At 40.5% G+C, this 22,839-nt stretch overlaps 1 protein-coding gene and 1 long non-coding RNA gene across 10 annotated transcripts in view; one reads left to right on the top strand and one right to left on the bottom strand.

Annotated features, from left to right (window-relative positions):
• The window catches only part of RAB3C (RAB3C, member RAS oncogene family), a 376,080-nt gene that overhangs the window by 174,293 nt on the left and 178,948 nt on the right, over positions 1–22,839 (bottom strand). The window lies entirely within an intron of this gene.
• LOC145519074 (uncharacterized) lies at positions 829–10,178 on the top strand. The gene is made up of 3 exons (XR_014063510.1): positions 829–3,221; positions 7,461–7,571; positions 9,080–10,178. It is a non-coding gene; the product is annotated as an uncharacterized LOC145519074 (long non-coding RNA).

Raw genomic sequence — 22,839 nt, 5'->3', positions numbered from 1 at the left:
TACCTGCATTCGTGATTAGAATTGCGTTAGAAGCATTAAAACGTAAGCTTCCCTGACTCCACCCCGTACCGATGAAGCGGAACCGGGATTAAGGGCCCATGATCTGTCTATGGAGAAGGCAGTGGCATCCCACTCCAGTACTCTTGCCTGGAAAATCCCATGGACGGAAGAGCCTGGTAGGCTGTAGTCCGTGGGGTCGCTAAGAGTCGGATACGACTGAGTGACTTCACTTTCACTTTTCCCTTTCATGCACTGGAGAAGGAAATGGCAACCCACTCCAGTATTCTTGCCTGGAGAATCCCAGGGACCGCAGAGCCTGGTGGGCTGCCGTCTGTTGGGTCGCACAGAGTCGGACACGACTGAAGCGACTTAGCAGCAAAAGACATTTATTGAGTATCTGGTTATGATTCAAACACTTTGCCAGGTTATGAAGAGGATAATATAAAGATAAAACACTTTAATTTGCACTAACTCTTCAGTAAAATACCAAGGCATATCTTTACCCCTATCTTACTTTTGATACCAAAATGAATTCAAGCTAGACCACAGATGGGGAAAACAAAAACAAAACAAACAACAGACAAACAAAACTATCAGTCTGGTTTGCTGGCCATCTGAAAGCTCTACAGGAAAGTTAGGATAGCTTTAATAAATATTAGAAGATATTATGGGTAGAATTATGTCCCCCCTTCAAATTCATATGCTGACGTTCTAACCCCCAGTACCTCACAATGTGACCTTATTTGGAAATAAAGTCTTCACACATATAATCAGTTAAGCTAGGATGAGGTCATACTACAGTAGGATTGGCCCCTAACCCAGTATGACTGGTATCCTTACAAGAGAATTTTGGAAATAGAAGGCACACAGGGAGAATGCCACATGAAGACTGGAGGTGTGCTGCCGTAATCCAATGAACTCCCAGAAGCTAGGACAGAGGCCCGGAAGAGATTCTTCCCTAGCACCTTCAGAGAGGGCACAACCCTGCTGACACCTGGGTTTCGGACTTCTAGGCTCCAGAACTAGGAGATAATATGTTTCTGCTGTTCAGACCACTCAGTTTGTGGACATTTGTAATGGCACTCCTAGTAAACTATCGCAGCCGAGCAAAACCCTGCACCTCCTCCTCACCCAATACAAAGGCCCTTCCACATCTCCTGCCTCTTGTTTATAGAGAAGCTGAAGTCTCCCAGGCCTTCCTGAGTCACAAAAGAGCCAACGCAAGCAATTAATGATTAGGACAAGAGCCACAGACTTAGTGTCTGATGCACATTCTGAGTCATTTACTGATACCATAACTGCCACCAGTGGAAAAGACTATCTGCATAATGACGAGACTGCAGCCATGACATGAACTGCTTCATCTTGAGCAGTACTGTATCTATGGCTAACACGATTCCAAGAGAGGCCTTAAGAGAAGGGGATTAACACTACTGCTTATAATGTGCCATATCTTTGTGGATATCAAAATAATTGTAGCTTACTCTGCCTGTATACGTAAACAGACAACTATAAGTATCAACAAAGAGATGCTACAGACCCATGTTGACATCTTCCACTCGAAGAATATAGTGCCCTTTGTCAACAAAAAGAAGTTACAGAAGATGAACTTTCATCAAAATGGAATGATATCCAGACAAGAAGGGATTTGTAAGCAGGTTTTGGCAGGAAGGAGCTCCCTGAAGGAGGCCCCTTTTTGTCTTGTCACTAACCTAAAACCAAGCACGCCATACTCTACTCATATTTATCCCAGCACACCTTTCAAATCTTTTGATCATATGACATCTGCATAATCTTGTTGGTTTATCCCATAAATCAAATAAGTAAAAATGAATATGTGATTAACAGATGACTGGATCTCTTCCCTCGTTTCCCCTTCAGTAATCTTTCAAACAAAACAGTGTGAACAAGATAGCATCTAAAGAAAAATCACAAGAAGTCAACAAGCCTGCACACAAGCCCACGCAGAGCGGGGGATGGAGATGACTCTTCCCCCAACCTCCATATCAATGATTAACTGAGATTACTTTCCTTTTTCCCTTTAAAAACTTTACTGGCAAAACTTTTGGAGGTGGTTTTGGGAGGACATTGAGTCTACCATCTCCTCAGATGGCCAACATTTTGATTAAGTGTGACTTTCTTTTCTACCAACATTGCCCCTCTTGAATATTGATTTTTAAATGGCAAGCAGCCGGACCTGATTCAGTAACACTAGTATAGAATGGGAAAAGTCACTCTAAGGAAATATAAAAACAAAGAGCCATAAAAATCATTGATAATATTAAGTGGATAATTTTTTAAAAATTGTATGGCAAAGAAAAACAAAACAAACCAGTGTTAAGTGTTAATCACACAGTCATGTCCAACTCTTTGCAACCCCATGGACTATAGCCCTCCAGGCTCCTCTGTCCATGGACTTCTCCAGGCAAGAATACTGGAATGGGTTGCCATTTTCTTCTCCAGGGGATCTTTCCAACCCAGGGATTGAATCCGGGTCTCCTGCATTGCAGGCAAATTCTTTATCATCTAGGCCACTAGGGAGGCCACCCAAAACCAAACCAGAATATAAAGGAAAAAACCTCCCATTCTGGAATTTCAACTGAGGGCCCAAAGCTGAGGAAAATAATCAGTCAATGCAGGACCTAAAAAGGGGCTGCCAAGATTAGTCCATCCTCCCCAACAGTCTATATAAGCAAGGGCTGAGAGAGAATACAGGGTGACAATGGGTTCTTTAGAGGTCAAAGACAAGGTTGTCAGAGTGCTATGAAATTTCCCTGGTCCCTGACATAGCTGGAATGAGAGAGGTTCAGAAAATACCTAAGGAAGAGCAACTGGGTCTTCTAGGGCTTGGGGAACACAGGGAATTCTTCTTTGAAATGACCCTAAAGGCAAGTGACTGATGGGACCAAGGTGCCTGGCAGAGCAAAGAGGAAAGCTATGCCAGGAAAAAGTGTGGATGTAGGGCCAATCCCTCGGGCCAAATGGGAACTTGTAAAAGAGCAGTGTTTAAGCTGAATTAAAAGAAATCTAGTCCAAGAAAAACCACTTGGAGGAGAAAGTGAATGCCAGCAGAGGGGTCACCAAAGTAGGAAACTAGAAGGCTGAATAAGGATGACTGAGAGCTTAGATGATACCTTCATCTCAGATCGCCATGAGGAATTTTTTTAACAGGAATCCTAAACTTTACATGAGAAAATTCAGTGATTTGTGTAACACTGGTGGTAAGTGCTACTGATTTGGGTTTTGATATTTTCTTTTGGTAGTTATTTGCTTAAAAGGCTGAGAAAAAATAGGCAGATAAGACAAATGGCCTCTGCGAGAAGATGCTGATGGGTGCTGGAAAGCACATTTCCTTTCCATTTCAGGGTAACTGTGACTCCTATTTGCTGAGCTTGAATGCCTGCCATGTGTGGAAATGCAGCACTTGCAAGGCTTTCTGCAGAAAAGAAAATTTAAACAGCAGATGGGAGAAAGAAACAGAAAACTTAAATTACGGGATATGGAAAGTTTAAAATGTATCTGACAAAAGGAATCTTAAAAGTGTTTAATGAAAATTGTGATTACAGAGATGGTAGTTAAGTAAGGGTATAGCCAAGGTGGTATTGACAAAGTTGAAGAAAATTAGATTTTGAGGAAAAAAATGTTTCTCTTTTTAAGAGATTTTTAATGTCATCTGAACTTTAGTCTCAAAGAGCCTAAATGAATGGGATAGGTTTAGTTACTAGTCTAGTTAGACTCTTTGAGAATGGGGTATAAGATGTACACAAAGTCATTTTCATGGAGAAGTCTGTAGAAAAAACATAGCTTTAAAATAGCTTTGGGTTGAAGGAAACCTTGGTTGGGGTGAACATGAGAAAACTACTCCAAATGATAGACATGCACAAGAAATGGTTGTTAGAGTCTGGGGTTGTTGTTGTTTAGTCACTAAGTTGTGTCTGACTCTTTGCAAGTCCATGGACTGTAGCCCACCAGGGTCCTCTGTCCATGGGATTTACCAAGCAAGAATACTGGAGTAGGCTGCTGTTTCCTTCTCCAGGGGATCTTCCCAACCCAGGGATTGAACCCACATCTCCTGTTTGGCAGGTGGATTCTTTACCATTGAGCCACCCAGGAGGCCTGAGGTCTGGGAACTCAACTTGAAAACCTCAATATCATCCCAAAGGTGTTAGATTCACCATTAGGTCTGAGGAATGCACTCAGAGAAATCTTCTGAGCCCCTGCAAAATAAAAGGAAGTTCATCAAGTCACGGTGCCTTGGTTGTTTACCATGTGATCCAAGAGAGTTAGACTTCAGTTTGGGAAAGGTTTATATTTTTATTCAGATATTTCATCTCAATACTTACCCTAGCTTTAAAGAGAGTTCAAATTTCCAAAGACAAACAAAAAAAAATCATAACAATTTTAACATCTTACGGAAAACCAGAATGAATTTTGGGTCAGACCAATACTTCATACCTTTACCTTCTTTGGTGTCTTAGGTTTTTAACATACTTTCACATTTTCTAACACATTGTAACCTATAGAAAAGATTTCTATACATTTAAAATACAATACATTATTCACTGTAAAGCATCATAACATGTGTGTTGAACTTCACACCACAGGACACTGAATTATACTATTAAATATTGCATTACTGTGTTACATTGACCATACAAGCTCCTGTACCACCTCCATTTATAGTCTGGTAGATCTTTCTGACTGCCATCCATATATTTTTCACATAGATTGAGCAGAAAACATGATTTCTTGGCATTAGGCACCATTTCCCACTGCTTTCTCTTGTGTAAGAAAAAGAAAGACTCTCTAACCAGCAGATAGATTCCTTATAGAACAGTCAATCAAAAATCTAGGACTCACCACATTTACGGAAAAACACATTAATATATGTTTTAAAGAGACAAAGCAACAGACCAAGTTCTAAAGTTGTTTCCTGGAGAATGAGAAAAATGATGTCCTGAGGTCTAAACTTAATATTCACAGGACTGATTCACACAGAATAAATGTACTCATTGTTCTCTCTGATAATGCATCACATCCATGGAATAAACTCAATTCTGATCCTAATATACTGTTTCAAAATTCTCTGTCTAGAGTCTTTCAAATATTTATTATGAGTAAGACTTTATTCTGGAAAAATACCAACACTCTGCATCTTTTCAAAATCACTAATTTATTGCCTATTCTGCAACTTGCCTGTACTATCACTGACCTGTTCTTTAATCCACTAAATACATTTTAATAATTCATTGATCTATGTCATTTGTGTCTAGAAAATAATTTCTATATACAGTATATATTTCTTTGATTATATATTTATTACGTATATAATCAGTTATTATGTGTATTTGCCAGTGCTGGAGACAGTATTTAGGTTTTATGGTAGGAGTTATGACCCCCTTGTTGCATTAACTGTGAATGCCTCTAAGTCATTATAGACACAATCGGCTTGTAGTATGCCTTAGATATCACCAAAACAAATAAACAAAAAGTATCTGAACATAATTAAAAATCATTGATCATCTCGGTTTGGAAATATAAGAATCAAATTTCAATCCAGAGTCCTCTTCCCACCACACACTCCAACCATGTATGTAACTGAAATTTCAAGAGGCAACATAGGACAATGAAAAGAATCTGCTTTAAAATAAGATATCCCTGGGCCAAATCCTCTGAAATGTACATTTTTTTTTTTTGAGTATTACTCTATATAAAATGAAAACTACTTTATCAGATTAATACACACGTATTAATGGGAGATAATACACACATAACCAGTTTGTTGAGAAGAAAGGAACAAAATGCATTTTCCCGGTACCAAATTCCAAACTGGACGAGGCTTGATGGAGGGAGAAACTCTAACCTGGATGAACATTTTGTTCAAGATCAGGTTGGACTTTCCAATACCTGAAAGTGATACTACTCTAATACCTAACACTAATGAGAGAATTTAGGGAATATTCCATAAATAATTCCATACAAAATATTCCACAGGACAGGGAAAGGCTCAGAACATATTTTAAGGGGATTGTAGGTTCTATCAAGTCCAATCTATTCACCAAAGAGTTTTCTCGGTGTAAAGCACCTTGTTGTTTAGTGGGTCAGTTATGTCTGACTCTGCGACCCTGTGGACTGCAGCACACCAGGCTTCCCTGTCCTTCACCAACTCCCAGAGTCCACCCAAACTCATGTCCATTGAGTCAGTGATGCCATCCAATCATCTCATCCTCTGTCATCTCCTTCTCCTCCTGCTCTGTCTTTCCAAGTATGAGAGTCTTTTTCAATGAGTCGGCTCTTCGCATCAGGTGGCTGGAGCTTCAGTTTCACCACCAGTCCTTCCAATGAATATTCAGGGTTGGTTTTCTTTAGGATTGATTGGTTGGATCTCCTTGCTGTCCAAGGGACTCTCAAGTGTCTTCTCCAATGCCACAGTTCAAAAACATCAATTCTTTGGCGCTCAGCCTTCTTTATGGTTCAACTCTCACATCCACATGTGACTACTGTGAAAACCGTAGCTTTGACTATATGGACCTTTGTCGGCAGAGTAATGTCTCTGCTTTTTAATAAGCTGTCTAGGCTTGTTTACTCAAGAAAATACTCTTAAAAGTTTTCTATTATAATGTACAGTAATCTTGCTGACTCCAAACTTCTCCTCACCTCAAATAACCCAACTCCAAGAACCTAATATGTTTACTAAAATTAAGTACCAACACATAATGGGCTTCCCAGTGGTGCTGGTGTTAAAGAACCTACTTGCCAGTGCAGGAGACACGGGGCGGTGTGGCGCCCCACTCCAGTATTCTTGCCTGGAGAATCCCATGGATAGAAAAGCCTGGCAGGCTACAGTCCATAGAGTCACACAGAGTCAGACATGACTGAAGCAACTTATCACACATACACTAACACATTATACATTCTTGAAAAATTCTTAGTGACATTATTGAGAATAAAAAAGTTTAGAACAACCGAATAACTGAATGGGAATGGCGTCCAACATAAAACAATCATTATATATATAGTTTCATCTTTTACTAGCATATAAATGTGTCCAGTGAGGAATGAGAGAACAATAGGGCTTTACCAGAAACTAAGTGAGTTGTATATTCTCAGAGCATACATCAACTAATAAGAAAGCTACAGGATAAAACAGAAGTTCTACAAGAAGAAACAAGAATGATATACAATAGGATCATGTTTCCCAGAGTTTGATTCCTTACACGTTTTCAGTCTCAAGACCATGGAATATTGGAGACGGACATGACCTTTGAGAACCATCCATTCCAATATCCTGTTTGACAGGTGAGGAGACTGAGACTCAAGGAGTAACTTGGCAAATTAAAGGTGCAACTTAGAGAACACAGGACTCCTGACTCCTTATCCAAATGCTGTTTTCACTCTGTCCCATTATCCTGAAAACAACGGCACATTGTACTTTTAATACATTTTATTTTAATTTGCAGCCTCATCTGAAAGCTCTATAGCAATACATATTCAAAGTATCTTCACTGTAAAGTTCTGGTATTATGCACCTAATCATCTACCAAGCTGAAAAGATGAGTAATGAGCCACTGGTGAGTATGTAAACAATTCCTAGTTAACATAACATTATTTCTACAACCTTTATTTGTATCATGCCATGCTTTAATGTATTACAATTTCACTTAATTCCTCAGCCTTTCTCCTGGTGAAAATAGTATGTTGTCAGTATTTCTGAAAATAGTTGTAGCTCAGCTCACTAAGAAGCCCACTTTCCAGGCGGCACTAGTGGTAAAGAATCCATATGCGAATAAAGGAGACACAAGATGCAGGTTTAGTCCTGGGGTTGGAAAGATCCTCTGGAGTAGGAAATGGCAACCTGCTCCAGTATTCTTGCCTGGAAAATTCCATGAACAGAGGAGCCTGGTGGGCTACAGTCCATGGGGCCACAGAGAGTTGGACACGACTGAACTACTAAGCAGCAGCAGCAGCCTATTTCTTATGGAAATAAACTTACAAAGATTTTGCATGTATGTGTTAGCTGCTCAGTCGTGTCTGACTCTTTGCGACTCCATGGACTGTAGCCCACCAGGCTCCTTTGTTCATGGGATTCTCCAGGCAAGAATACTGGAGTGGGTTGCCATTTCCTTCTTCAAGATTTTTGTATATCAGCATACATAATAGCAGATGAAAAGATTTTGGATATCAGCACACATAATAGCAGATGAAAAGTGAAACCTCAATTAAATTTGAGTCACACAGACTACAAACAAAACTCTTCAGGGTAAATCACATTTTATTTTGAAACTGTATCCAGTTAGTGATCTCATGTTCACAGTCAAAGTGCTGACATGACGAAAGGTAAAGAGGTTCAAGAAAAGCGAATGTGCTTGAGAAGAGAATAAATTATGTCAACTGTTTTAGGGGTACAATACCAAAGTATGCAAATTTTGGTTAAATGTCAAAAGTCCAGGAAAATATGCTTGGAAATAAACAAGTTACTCTAGAAAGTCTAATTAGAAACACTCTATTGCTTTACTCCAACAGTAAGGTCATCACACGGGCTTCCCTGGTAAAGAATCTGCCTGCAATGCAGGAGACTCTGGTTCAATTACTAGGTCAAGAAGGTCCCCTGGAGAAGAGATAGGCTACTCACTCCAGGGTTCAGGGACTTCCTGGTGGCTCAGATGGTGAAGAGTCTGTTGGCAACGTGGGAGACCTGGGTTTGATCCCTGTGTTGGGAAGATCCCCTGGAGGAGGGCAAGGCAACCCACTCCAGTATTCTTGCCTGGAGAATCCCCATGGACAGGGGAACCTGGCGGGCTACAGTCCATGGGGTCACAAAGAGTCAGACATGACTGAGTGACTAAGCACACACGTGCACAAGGGCATCAGGCATGCTGGTTCACACTGCCACTTGTTAACTGTTACCTTGACCAAGTTATTTAAATTTCATGATATATAGTATATTCATTTTTCAATGGGGGATGACAAGAGTACCTAAAATATAAGGCTGTTGTAAGAGTTAAATTTTTAAGCATTAAGAATAGTGCCTGGCATGAGTCAGTGTCAAGCTTTTGGTAATTATTATTATTATCTTCAGGAAAGGAAACAGCAGACAGCCAGTCAGCAGCAGCCCACTGTCGATCAATCAGGAGGAAGAGAAGAAGGAGCACTGAAAAGGACCTGAGAGATAAGTGATTCAGTCACTTGGTAGAGGAAACAGGGCCAGGGAGGTTGCGGCTGGCTGAAACAGAAACACGAGTGGAGCTCTCCTCTGTTCAGAAGTCCTCCTGCAAAATGTGCGGTGGCCAAAGTATAAGCATGAGTTGGTTAGATGTCATTCCATATTGACTAGGTAGATACGGCAGCCGGAATGTGCTCTGTGAATCACTGAGGGCGAAGCTGGACTGAGTCAGTAGTGGAAATGAGACGAGATCTGATTTTGACCATGATGTTGGCTAGGTTGTACATGTAACCAACAAAATTAAAATGCCCCAGCTGTCACACAAAGCAGGCATAAGGCTTCCACTTAACTTACTTTCACATAGTTACACATCAGGCATAGAATTTAAACAAATAACTGCATTTCTACACTGTATAGATTTTTTAAGGTGACAAATACATAATGTGTCTTTGATAACATTTCCAGATTTTTAGGCATATTTTTATGGGCTCCTTAACTTTTCTGATGTTGGAAATGAATAATTACATAACTCTGCTTTGAAATTTGGCAGATCTTTAAGAGCTATTTGGCTAACTTAGAACATTATCACATTCAGCACAGCCCAGGAAATCCAAAATCACCAAAAAGGGAAAGACAGTGGAATAGAAATGTGTCTTTTCCATAGATGCTGAGAACAAATCACTTCTGTTGTTTAGCAATTTTTTTCCCTCAAATTATATCTGAGCCAAGGTTCTAAAAATGTTTTTAATCCATCCTTTGGGAACATTTTTAAAGATTGTATGTCGGCTTAGAATAGGGGGCATTATCACAGGCCTTCCCAAAGGGTCATGAATAGGTACCGGGGGGTGTCCTGGCCTCTGAAATTGTATGTTGTTTGGATATGTCTGGGACAGTAAAGCCGCTGGGAGAGGAGAAGATAGTAACTGCCATCAGATTCTCAAAAGATTTTATAATTCCCCCATTATCTTCCTCAAAATAAATAAACAAATAAATAAACCAATCTGGAGAATACCGAGAGAGGTATAAAATGATTAGTGGTTGTGTGCATTAATGAGGAACATTCATGCAGATGGTATAAATGGCTGCATGTCACCACTTCTCCAAATTCTCAAAACAGAAGAAGGTGAAGGCCAAAAGAGATAATACTCTTCAGAAATCTCCAAATCATCATATGGAAAAAAGCACTGGTTAAGTGGAAAAATGTGAAGAGTTGATATTTATGAGAACCGAAGGATGAGGTTCTGGTTGACTTGACCTTGGTCTTGCCCCTATGACCACTATTTAGGATCACGACATCCTCTAGGGCAGGATCAAACAGGGATCACACTTACATAATTCATTCATTGGATCTTTTTAACACTATGGAGTTACTTTTGTTGGGTCTATTATGTAAATGAGCAAACCAAAGCACAGCAAGGACAAGTGACTTGCTCAAGATCAATTTAAGGACCAGTTATCAATTGAGCTGGCATGTGACCCAGACATTCTGATTCCTGAGCCAGTACACCTAACACAGAGATCCTCCTGCCTCCAGGGAGGCCGGAGCTGATCAGGAACCTGAATTTATTACCGTCACTATTACTTGTGCCACAAATTTGGGGCTGAGGCAGCTTATTAGGAAGCAGAGAAGATGTGAGCTGAGCCTACCCCCCTATGCAGATTTTACCCCCACCCACGTTCTAGCAGCCCCTAGGTGCGGTGTGCTGTGACCTGGGGGGGCAGGCTCTTAGAACACAGTGTTGTGTCTCAGGAGTGGGATTTTCTCTAATTCTGTCAGGGGGAATTGATACCATATGTCACCACGCTGGGGATGGAGATTTGATTTCAACAACAAAGGACACATTTGAAAGTCATCAGTTGTTTGAGCCTATAGCTTAAAACATACACACATCTACTGGGACTTAGAATGTGAAAAACTATTAGAGGAATCTTTCACAGAAGGCCGTGGGAGACTAGAAAGAACCTGAAACTAAGAATTAGGAGCCTCTAATTCTAGTTCTGGTTTAAATACTAGCAGGAATGATTCCTGTTTCTCAGTTACAGTGTTTTCATTTATGAAAGGGTATATTAAACTAGATACCCTGAGGTCTTTATTGGAAGGACTGATGCTGAAGCTGAAACTCTTAATACTTTGGCCACCTGATGCGAAGAACTGACTCATTTGAAAAGACCCTGATGCTGGGAAAGATTGAAGGCAGAGGGGAAGGGGATGACAGAGGATGAGATGGTTGGATGGCATCACCGACTCAATGGACATGAGTTTGAGTAAGCTCTGGGAGTTGGTGGTGGACAGGGAAGCCTGGTGTGCTGCAGTCCATGGGGTCACAAAGAGTTCGACACGACTGCGTGACTGAACTGATGATTTGACCCTGCTTGTGTGTCATAACTGTGTACTTCATGTGGATTTAGAAGATATGATTTTTAAATTTGTGTCATCTTCTCCATATAGGGGACAAGGTTGTGGGATTCATTAGAACCAATAGCTGAGTTAAATAATGATTTTTGTGGAATACTCAAGTGCCAAAGAAATTTCAGTCATTTTGAGGTTAAGTAGAATTCCAGATTGATATCGAAAGTTAATTTAAAACTAGATTCTCAATTTGTCTCCCAGGCTCCTAGCCTCCCACCCCTATATCCAAGCTACAAAATAAATTCTAGACAGTGTGAACCATTTCTTTACAAGCTAATTTTTCCCTTTATCTCTGAGGTTCAGGTCAATTTGTTCCACTTAGTTTTCTAATCACTTTTCTCTAAAGAGGAAAGGAAGAAACACAACTTAGCATGACAGGCTTTTAAGGCAGGCAGCTGCAATGAAAAAACTAATGAAATGTCTGTGCCACTGGGATATAATATTAATTTCAGGATGTGCACAGATAATTTATATTATATACTGGCAGTATCTACAATGGGTCCATTGCCAAAGACTCTTCATAGTCTATGTCTATGGTACGAGAGTCAAAACGGTTTCACTTAAGAGAAGTTTCACCTGGTTTGAGCCCAGTGGGAGGTAGAGATTGATTATCAAAAGTCACAAATATATCATATTTGTGATTATCACATGTCACAAATATAATATACATAGGATAATATCACAATAAAGCGGGTGTCAGGAGACTATCATAGGAGTTAAGCCAGGTTAAAATAAATAAGATTCACATTTACCCAAGTAGATAACACTGGCGTTATTAAGTATGCATTTTTTTTCTTAATGCTATTGCTTCTCCTTAGAAACTTTAGGTAAAGCACATCAATATACCTCATGGGGCTGCCATGAAGATTAAATTATATAATACATACACAATTCTTAGAAAGTATCTGGCATACACATGTAGTAAATTCTCAAAAAATGATTCTCATTTCATTTGTTAGGAGTGTTGTCTCTATATAGCAGATACGCCAAAGCAGCTGCTTAAGGAAATCCTTTCCTTACACCGAAGAAATCAGGGATAGATAGCCCAGTGCTGATAAGGAAGCTCCAGGACTCCATCAAGGTCCCAGAGCCTTCCATCTTTCCATTTGGCTTCTGTTCTAATGCTTGCAAAGATGGGTCCTACGCCTCTAAGCCTCACCACCACATCCTAGGAAAGGAGGAAGAAGAAAGGGCAAAGAGCACTACTGCAGCTCTGTCTGTCCTTGTGTGTGTTAGTCGCTCAATTGTGTTTGACCCTGCAACCCCATGGACTGTTGTCTGCCAGGCTCCTCTGTCCGTGGAATTCTCCAGGCAAGAACACTGGAGAGGGTTGCCATTCCCTTCTCCAGGAGATCTTCCCGACCCAGGGACTGAATATGGGTCTCCTGCATTGCAGGCAGATTCTTTACCTTCTAAGCCACCAGGGAAGCCCTTTTAAAGATACTGTGTGTCTATTAGTATCTATCCTTTCCTTTCTTTAAATCAGGGAAATAACAGGATTCCTGGAAGCTTGCCTAGAAGACTTCTGCTCACATCCCTCTCTCTCTAGAACTCAGACAGGTGAATCCACCTGGCTGTAAAGGAAGTCAAGAAACCGAATCTTATAACTGGACACTTGCTACACTCAATAAAACCTAGAAAGAAAAACAACAATACAGTATACTAATGCATATATATGGAATTTGAAAGATGGTAACGATAACCCTATATGTGAGACAGAATAAGAGACACAGATGCATGGAACAATTTTATGGACTCTGAGGGAGAAGGTGAGGGTGGGACGTTCTGGGAGAATAGCATTGAAACATGTATATTATCATATGTGAAACAGAACACCATTCCATGTTCGATGCATGTGACAAGGGCTCAGGGCCGGGGCAATGGGATGATCCAGAAGGATGGGATGGGGAGGGAGGTGGGTGGGGGGTCCAGGAAGGGGAACACATGTAAACCCATGGCTGATTCATGTCAATGTATGGCAAAAACTATTACAATATTGTAAAGTAATTAGCCCCCAACTAAAATAAATAAATTTATAAAAAAAAAAAAAAAACCTGTCCCCCATGGCAAGGGCCATCAATAGTGTTTAAAACTAATCCCATTTGTCCCCAGTTGACACTACATTGTGTTGGTATGGAGGTGGGTGAAAAGATACTGGGAAAGCAAACAGAAGGGTATTAACCCCACCATAGAGCTGCCAGAACTTACACAGGACTGGGAAATAGACTCTTGGAGGGCACAAACATCTCAGCATCTTGAGCACCAGGACCCAGGAGAAAGGAGCAGTGACCCCACAAGAGACTGACCCAGACTTGCCTGTGAGTGTCCAGGAGGCTCAAGCAGACGCGTGGGTCTGTGGTGGCCTGCTGCAGGGTTGAGGGCAGTGAGTGTAGCAGTACATACATGCGATCTTTTGAAGGAGGTCAACATTATCTTCATCACCTCCACCATAGTTTGGCCCCAGGTAAACAGCAGGGAGGGAACACAGCCCCACCCATCAACAGAAAATTGGATTAAAGATTTACTGAGCATGGCCCTGCCCATCAGAACAAGACCCAGTTTCCCCCTCAGTCAGTCTCTCCCATCAGGAAGCTTCCATAAGCCTCTTATCCTTCTCCATCAGAGGGCAGACAGACTGAAAACCACAATCACAGAAAACTAACCAATCTAATTGAATGGAACACAGACTTGTCTAACTCAGGGAAACTATAAGCCATGCCGTGTAGGGCCACCCAAGACAGACGGGTCATGGTAAAGAGTTCTAACAAAATGTGGCCCATTGGAGGAGGGAATGGCAAACCACTTCATTATTCTTGCCTTGAGAACCCCATGAACAGTATGAGAAGGCAAAAAGATAGGACACTGAAAGATGAACTCCCCAGGTCAGTAGGTGCCCAATATGCTACTGGAGATCAGTGGAGAAATAACTCCAAAAAGAATGGAGAGATGGAGCCAAAGCAAAACAACACCCAGTTGTGGATGTGACTTGTGATGGAAGCAAGATCCGATGCTATAAAGAGCAATATTACATAGGAACCTGGATGGTTAGGTCCATGAATCAAGGCAAATTGGAAGTGGTCAAACATAAGATGGCAAGAGTGAACGTTGACATTTTAGGAATCAGCGAACTAAAATGGACTGGAATGGGTGAATTTAATTCAGATGACCATTATATCTACTGCTGTGGGCAAGAATCCCTTAGAAGAAATGGAGTAGCCATCATAGTCAACAAGAGAGTCTGAAATGCAGTACTTGGATGCAATCTCAAAAATGACAGAATGATCTCTGTTCATTTCCAAGGCAAACCATTCAATATCACGGTAATCCAAGTCTATGCTCCAAGCAGTAATGCTGAAGAAATTGAAGCTGAATGGTTCTGTGAAGACCTACAAGACTTTCTAGAACTAACACCCAAAAAAGACGTCCTTTTCATTATAGGGGACTGGAATACAAAAGTAAAAAGTCAAGAAACACCTGGAGTAACAGGCAAATTTGGCCTTGGAGTACAGAAGGAAGCAGGGCAAAGGCTCATAGAGTTTTGCCAAGAGAATGCACTGGTCATAACAAACACCCTTTTCCAACAATATAAGAGAAGACTCTACACATGGACATCACCAGATGGTCAACACCGAAATCAGATTGATTATATTCTTTGCAGCCAAAGATGGAGAAGCTCTTACAGACAGCAAAAACAAGACCGGGAGTTGATTGTAGCTCAGATCATGAGCTCCTTATTGCCAAATTCAGACTTAAATTGAAAAAAGTAGGGAAAACCACTAGACCATTCAGGTATGACCTAAATCAAATCCCTTACGATTATACAGTGGAAGTGAAAAATAGATTTAAGGGACTAGATCTGATAGACAGAGTGCCTGATGAACTATGGACAGAGGTTCATGACATTGTACAGGAGACAGGGATCAAGACCATCCCCAAGAAAAAGAAATGCAAAAAAGCAAAGTGACTGTCTGAGGAGGCCTTACAAATAACTGAAAAGAAGTAAAAGCAAAGAAGAAAAGGAAAGATATACTCATTTGAATGCAGAGTTCCAAAGAAGAGATAAGAAAGCCCTCCTCAGTGATCAATGCAATGAAATAGAGGAAAACAATAGAATGGGAAAGACTAGAGATCTCTTCAAGAAACTTAGAGATACCAAGGGAACATTTCATGCAAAGATGGGCTCGATAAAGGACAGAAATGGTATGGACCTAACAGAAGCGGAAGATATTAAGAAGAGGTGGCAAGAATACACAGAAGAACTGTACAAAAACGATCTTCATGACCTAGATAATCACGATGGTGTGATCACTCACCTAGAGCCAGACATCCTGGAATGTGAAGTCAAGTGGGCCTTAGGAAGCATCACTACAAACAAACTAGTGGAGGTGATAGAATTCCAGTGGAGCTATTTCAAATCCTAAAAGATGATGCTGTGAAAGTGCTGCACTCAATATGCCAGCAAATTCCGAAAACTCAGCAGGGGCCACAGGACTGGAAAAGGTCAGTTTTCATTCCAATCCCAAATAAAGGCAATGCCAAAGAATGTTCAAACTACCCTACAACACTCATCTCACACACTAGTAAAGTAATGTTCAAAATTCTCCAAGGCACACTTCAACAATATGTGAACTGTGAACTTCCAGATGTTCAAGCTAGATTTAGAAAAGGCAGAGGAACCAAAGATCAAATTGCCAACATCTGCTGGATCATCGAAAAAGCAAGAGAGTTCTAGAAAAACATCTATTTCTGCTTTATTGACTAGGCCAAAGCCTTTGACTATGTGGATCACAATAAACTGTGAAAATTCTGAAAGAGGTGGGAATACCAGACCACCTGACCTGCCTCTTGAGAAATCTGTATGCAGGTCAGGAAGCAACAGTTAGGACTGGACATGGAACAACAGACTGGTTCCAAATAGGGAAAGGAGTAAGTCAAGGCTGTATATTGTCACCCTACTTATTTAACTTAAATCATGCGAAATGCCAGGCTGGATGAAGCACAATCTGGAATCAAGATTGCTGGGAGAAGTATCAATAACATCAGATATGCAGATGACACCACCCATATGGCAGAAAGTGAAGAAGAACTAAAGAGCCTCTTAATGAAAGAGAAAGAGGAGAGTGAAAAAGTTGGCTTAAAGCTCAACAGTCAGAAAACTAAGATCATCGCATCCGGTCCCACCAATTCATGGCAAATAGATGGGGAAACAATGGAAACAGTGGCAGCCTTTATTTTGGGGTGCTCCAAAATCATTGCAGATGGTGACTACAGCCATGAAATTAAAAGACACTTACTCCTTGGAAGGAAAGTTATGACCAACCTAGACAGCATATTAAAAAGCAGAGACATTACTTTGCCAACAAAGGTCCGTCTAGTCAAGGCTATGGTTTTTCCAGTCATCACTTATGGATGTGAGAGTTGGACTGTGAAGAAAGCTGAGCACCAAAGAATTGATGCTTTTGAGCTGTGGTGTTGGACAAGACTCTTGAGAGTCCTGTGGACTGCAAGGAGACCCAACCAGTCCATCCTAAAGGAATCATTCCTGAATATTCATTGGAAGGGAACTCCAATACTTTGGCCACCTGATGTGAAGAGTTGACTCATTTGAAAATACCCTGATGCTGGGAAAGATTGAAGGCAGGAGGAAAAGGGGACAACAGAGGATGAGATGGTTGGATGGCATCACCAACTCAATAGACATGAGTTTGTGTAAACTCCGGTAGTTGGTGATGGATAGGGAGGCCTGGCATGCTGCAGTCCATGGGGTCACAGAGAGTCGGACATGTCTGAGCGATTGAACTGAACTGACAGAGTTATTAACACAAGGCACTGATATACCATATAGTGTATCTAAAGGCATCATACTATTTTGTTTTCCAGTTCTATGGCAATGGGTTGTCTCCTTAGGACAAAATGCCCAAATGTTCAGAAGCAACAGAAGAAATCTTTGGCTTTGATCACCCAGATGTCTCCACTTTTTTCATGTCTCTGTTCAGTATTGCAGCAGCACTTTCCATGAATCACCTCCATTATACTGTGAGACAGTTCCTACGTAATTAGCTTCCCATTCATCATCTGTTTCCTGGGGAAGATGCAGGCTTTTCTGCTCCTACCTCGGCTGAGGCCTCCAGCTGATTTGCACCTAACTTGCAGCCCAGTGGATTACCAACAGCTCCCACCTCTAGTCTAGTTGCACAGCCAACCTTGGCTGGCCTGGTGGGGTGCTCCAAAGTGTGTGGTATGCAGACAGCATCACCCGGGAGCTTGTTAGCATTGCAATTTCTGGCATCAGAATCTCTGGGCATAGGGCCTAAGAATCTTTTTTTTTTCCAGCTTTATTGCAGTATAATTGGCCCGGAAAACTCGTGCTTTTAACAAACTCTCCACATAATTCTTATTCATGCTCAAGTTTGAGAAAAATTGTCTTTGTCCTCTCGGTGGTTTTCAGCATATCTCTAACCTAAACACTTAACAGAAATAAAGATGCTCACACTTCAGGTTATCTACTCAGACAGAAGAATAGCTTATTTGCCTTCTCTGTCAACTACCATTTACAAGCAGAAAATGCTTTGAATATTTTTGGTTTAATTATAGTCAGCTACAGCAGAGCTGGCTGGGGGAAACATGAACATTCCAAACATAATAAACTGCAGTCAATTATATTGGGCTGTGCTGATTTCCTGAGGGACAGTGAATGTTGCCCTATGCAGTCCCTACCCGAATAAACATAGCTGCCTACTTAGTGATTTACTTTCTCACACCTGTGTGTTGGAACCTGCCAGAAGCACTGAATTAAAATAGAGTAGAGCCATCATCTCTTCATAAAAATCTACTGCAGCAAACCCAAAGGAGTTTGCAGTGCAGGCAATAAAAAGGGTTTTTTGTGTCACTCAAGAGTTTAGTCAGGGGCATTGGCCTCCATGGTCCTCAGTGGACATGGGGATTTCTCATTAACTCCTTCACTTAAGGATTTCCAGGAGGGAAGCATTCCATGGCTTCTCAGGTGGCTCAGTGGTCAAGAATCTACCCGGCCATGTAGAAGACACAGGAGACGCAAGTTCGATCCCTGGGTTGGGAAGATCACCTGGAGAAGGAAATGGCAGCCACTCCAGTATTCTTACCTAGAAAATCCCATGGACAGAGGAGCCTGCAGGATACAGTCCATGGGGTCGTGAACAGTCAGACACAACTTAGCAACTAAAGCACAATCACAGCATGCCATGACTTCATGGAGTTTCAGAGGAAACAGGCTTATGAAATGTTCCTATTTCTAAACACTTGAAATAGAATCAAATGCTCTTTGTTTATTCATTTCTCTATTCTAAAATACATTTCTGGAAAGTCTATATGATGCAAAGCACTTTGACGATACCAGGAAGATATAAAATGAATAATAAAGAGTTTGAATAACCTCAAGGAGAGGCAGTCTCAGGACTTGCATACAGAAGATGATTTTTCCACAATGATGGTCCATTAAGGAATCAATCAAATGCCAACAATGAAATGAGTGCTCACAGATTGAAGAGCGTTTAATTGACTAATTATTATACTGCTTCTACGTGACATCACTGGTATTATACTTCACCAGTCATAAAGACGATCTTGCTTCCTAGCAAGGCCCAAGCTTTGTTGTGTTCTAAGAAAGAGAGGCCCATAGTAGCTAATCCCTCAAGAGGACATAGTAAAAGAAATAAGTAGAAAGATGACTGCAACTGAAAAACTTTTTCTTAGATCATATGCCAGTATCTTCTGTAGAATACGAGTGCTCTTGGGTATTATTTATCTCCTTCTCACTCATGATGTAGTCCCTACCCTCATAACAGCAATACCCATTACCAGCCTAGCAGGACTAAACAATATATTATAATTTTGTGTGAAGTTTTACCCACAAATACTCTCATAGAGATATGGATGCTTTCCCAACTTGGTTGTATACACTCAGTCACTAATTTAATAACTATTTACTTAACAAATAATTATTCTAGGTCCAGCGGATTTCATCTCTCTTCCCAGAAGAAGAGAAGATGTGGGCTCCCATCCAAGTACTAACCAGGCCTGACCCTGCTTAGCTTCTGAGATCAGATGAGATCAGGCATGTTCAGGGTGATGTGGCTGTAGACAAGATGTGGGCTCTACCCTAATGGAACTTCACTATTATTTATTGTGGTAAATAAGTAAAAATGATACTGTAATGATAAAGTTTATGTTATGTATATGTTACACCAAAAAAAGTGAAAAAAATGACACTTTAGTATCAGGTAAGAATAAATACTGGAAAGGGAAATTAAGTAGCATCAGAGAATAGAGATGATACGGGAACAGGCTGTGTGTCCTTTTAGACAGAGTGGTCAGAGAAGTCCTCTTGCAGGAGATGATATCCGACCAAATGGCATTAAGTGAGCAAGTGAGATTAAGCACATGACTTATGAGCAACTGTACTAAGGGAGGGAGGAAGTCACACACATCCGGGAGAAGAGCATTCCAGGACTGGAGTGCAAAGGGCCTGAAGTGGGAAGGGTCATGGAGTATTTGAGAAATGGAAAGATGCCAAATGTGGGGTACAAGGTCAGCTTGGAATAATGGTAAGAAATGAACTGGGAGGGGCTGCCAGGGGCCAGATCCTACAAATCATATGAGGGGAATTTTGAGGCATTTGGGGATTGTCAGTATGATGGGAAGCTAATGAATGATTTTGAAGAAGGTATGAGATTTAATGCACTTTTCAAAAATTAAAGTTTTATTTGGAAGTAATTATAGATTCTCATGCACCTGTAAGAAACAATATAAAGAGATCCTCTATACTCTTTACTCAGTATTCCTCAATGGTAACATCGTACAAAAACTATAGTACAACTTCACAACCAAGATGCTGACATTGATACAGTCAAGCCTAGAACATTTCCAGAACCACAAGGATGCCTATTGCCCTTTTTTAGCCACATCCACTTCCCACACCTTCCCATGTCCCTGCCTCTAGTATTATTAGTTGTTCTGTTGTGTCCAACTCTTTACAACACATGGACTTCAGCCTGCCAGGGTCCTCTGTCCATGGAATTCTCCAGGCAAGAAGCAACCATTAATCTGTTCTCCATTTCTATAATTTTGTCATTTCAAGAAAGTTGAATAAATGGAATCACACAGTATATGACATTTGGGGATTGACTTTTTCACTTAGCATAAATTGTTGGAGATTCATCCACGTTAGTGTGTATATCAATACTTCATTCCTTTTTATTGCTGAGTAGTGTCCTTGGTATGAATGAGGCACAATATGTTTAGCCATTACCTTTTAAAGGACATCTGGGTTGTTTACAGTTTGAGGTTATTAAGAACAATGCTGTTTTGAACATGTATGTACAGTTTCGTGTGTGAATATAAGTCTTTGCTCCTTTGAGATAAATGTTCAGGAATGCTATTACTGGGCCATATGTTTAGCTTTATAAGAGACTGCCAAACTGTTTTCCAGAGGAGTTGTACCATTCACATCCCACCATCACAACATGAAAGGTTCGGTTGCTCAGCAACCTTGCCAGCACCTGTTATTGTCAGCTTCTTCTCATTGTGTTTATTTATTATTTTTTACTTTAGCTTTCTAATAATAATTCTAATATGTCATGGTATGACATTGTGGTTTTAGTTGAACTGCCTTAATAATTAATGATACTAAGTATTTTTTTCATATTCCTATTAGCTATTTAAACATATTCCTGATGAAATGTCTGTTCAGATCTTTTGCCCAAGTAACATTTACTTTTAGTTTATAATTATATCTGGGTTCATCTTTCTCTTTCTATTTCACCTAGGTAAATTGAGTTATATTTTAATATTTTAAACTTAAGTTCTTAGGAGAAAGGTGACTAATTTCTTTGAAAAATTGTGTTAGTTGCTGAGTCGTGTCTGACTCTTTGAGACCTCGTGGACTGTAGCCTGCCAGCCTCCTCTGTCCATGGAATTCTCCAGGCAAGAATACTGGAGTAGGTTGCCATTTTCTTCTCCAGGGGATCTTCCCAACCCAAGGGCTAAACTCAGGTCTCCCATATTGCAGGCAGATTCTTTACTGTCTGAGCCACCAGGGAAACCCAAAATTAATTTTCCAACAAATAAGAATGGGATTTTATTCAAACTTCTTAGTTTTGTGAAATGTGTTTACAAGACAGAATATATGTGCCAAGAGTAAGCCTACTAATACTATCCTTTTGATTGGAACCAATATTAATTTTGTAACCCATATTTCCTACTGAGGTCAAGCTAGGCATTAGTCAACAATTCCTCATCTTTACATAAAAATGTCTACAGATATAAGGACAAATGAAAGCGATCATCTAAATATCTTAATTCCCCCAAATGTATTTCATTTTAATTTGAAGAAGAAAAATAATTAAGTAAAAGAATGGATGCTTCAGACATACTTTTGGTAAGTGTCATTAAATACAGTGAAACACTCTAGTTGTTAACTAGAAAAATGTAGAAGTACTATTTGAAGTAATAAAGAAACATAAGCAGCTGTTTCTTTAAGAGCCAGTGATTAAAAACCACAATGAGGTACCATTTCACACCAGTCAGAATGGCTGCTATCCAAAAGTCTACAAGCAATAAATGCTGGAGAGGGTGTGGAGAAAAGGGAACCCTCTTACACTGTTGGTGGGAATGCAAACTAGTACAGCCACTATGGAGAACAGTGTGGAGATTCCTTAAAAAACTGGGAATAGAACTGCCATATGACCCAGCAATCCCACTGCTGGGCATACACACTGAAGAAACCAGAATTGAAAGAGATGCGTTTACCCCAATGTTCATCACAGCACTGTTTACAATAGCCAGGACATGGAAGCAACCTAGATGTCCATCAGCAGACGAATGGATAAGGAAGCTGTGGTACATATAAACAATGGAATATTACTCAGCCATTAAAAAAAATACATTTGAATCAGTTCTATTGAGATGGATGAAACTGGAGCCCATAATACAGAGTGAAGTAAGCCAGAAAGAAAAACACCAATACAGTATACTAATGCATATATATGTAATTTGAAAAATGGTAACGATAACCCTATATGCGAGACAGAATAAGAGACACAGATGCATAGAACAGTCTTATGGACTCTGAGGGAGAAGGTGAGGGTGGGATGTTCTGGGACAATAGCATTGAAACATGTATATTATCATATGTGAAACAGAACACCATTCCATGTTTGATGCATGAGACAAATGCTCAGGGCTGGGGCAATGGGATGACCCAGAGGGATGGGATGGGGAGGGAGGTGGG

Source organism: Giraffa tippelskirchi, chromosome 8 (genome assembly GCF_054371585.1).
Source record: "Giraffa tippelskirchi isolate mGirTip1 chromosome 8, T2T-mGirTip1v1.2.pri, whole genome shotgun sequence".
Classification (NCBI taxonomy): domain Eukaryota; kingdom Metazoa; phylum Chordata; class Mammalia; order Artiodactyla; family Giraffidae; genus Giraffa; species Giraffa tippelskirchi.
The sequence above is the reverse complement of the archived record's forward strand: the minus strand, read 5'-3'. Positions and strand labels throughout refer to the sequence as shown.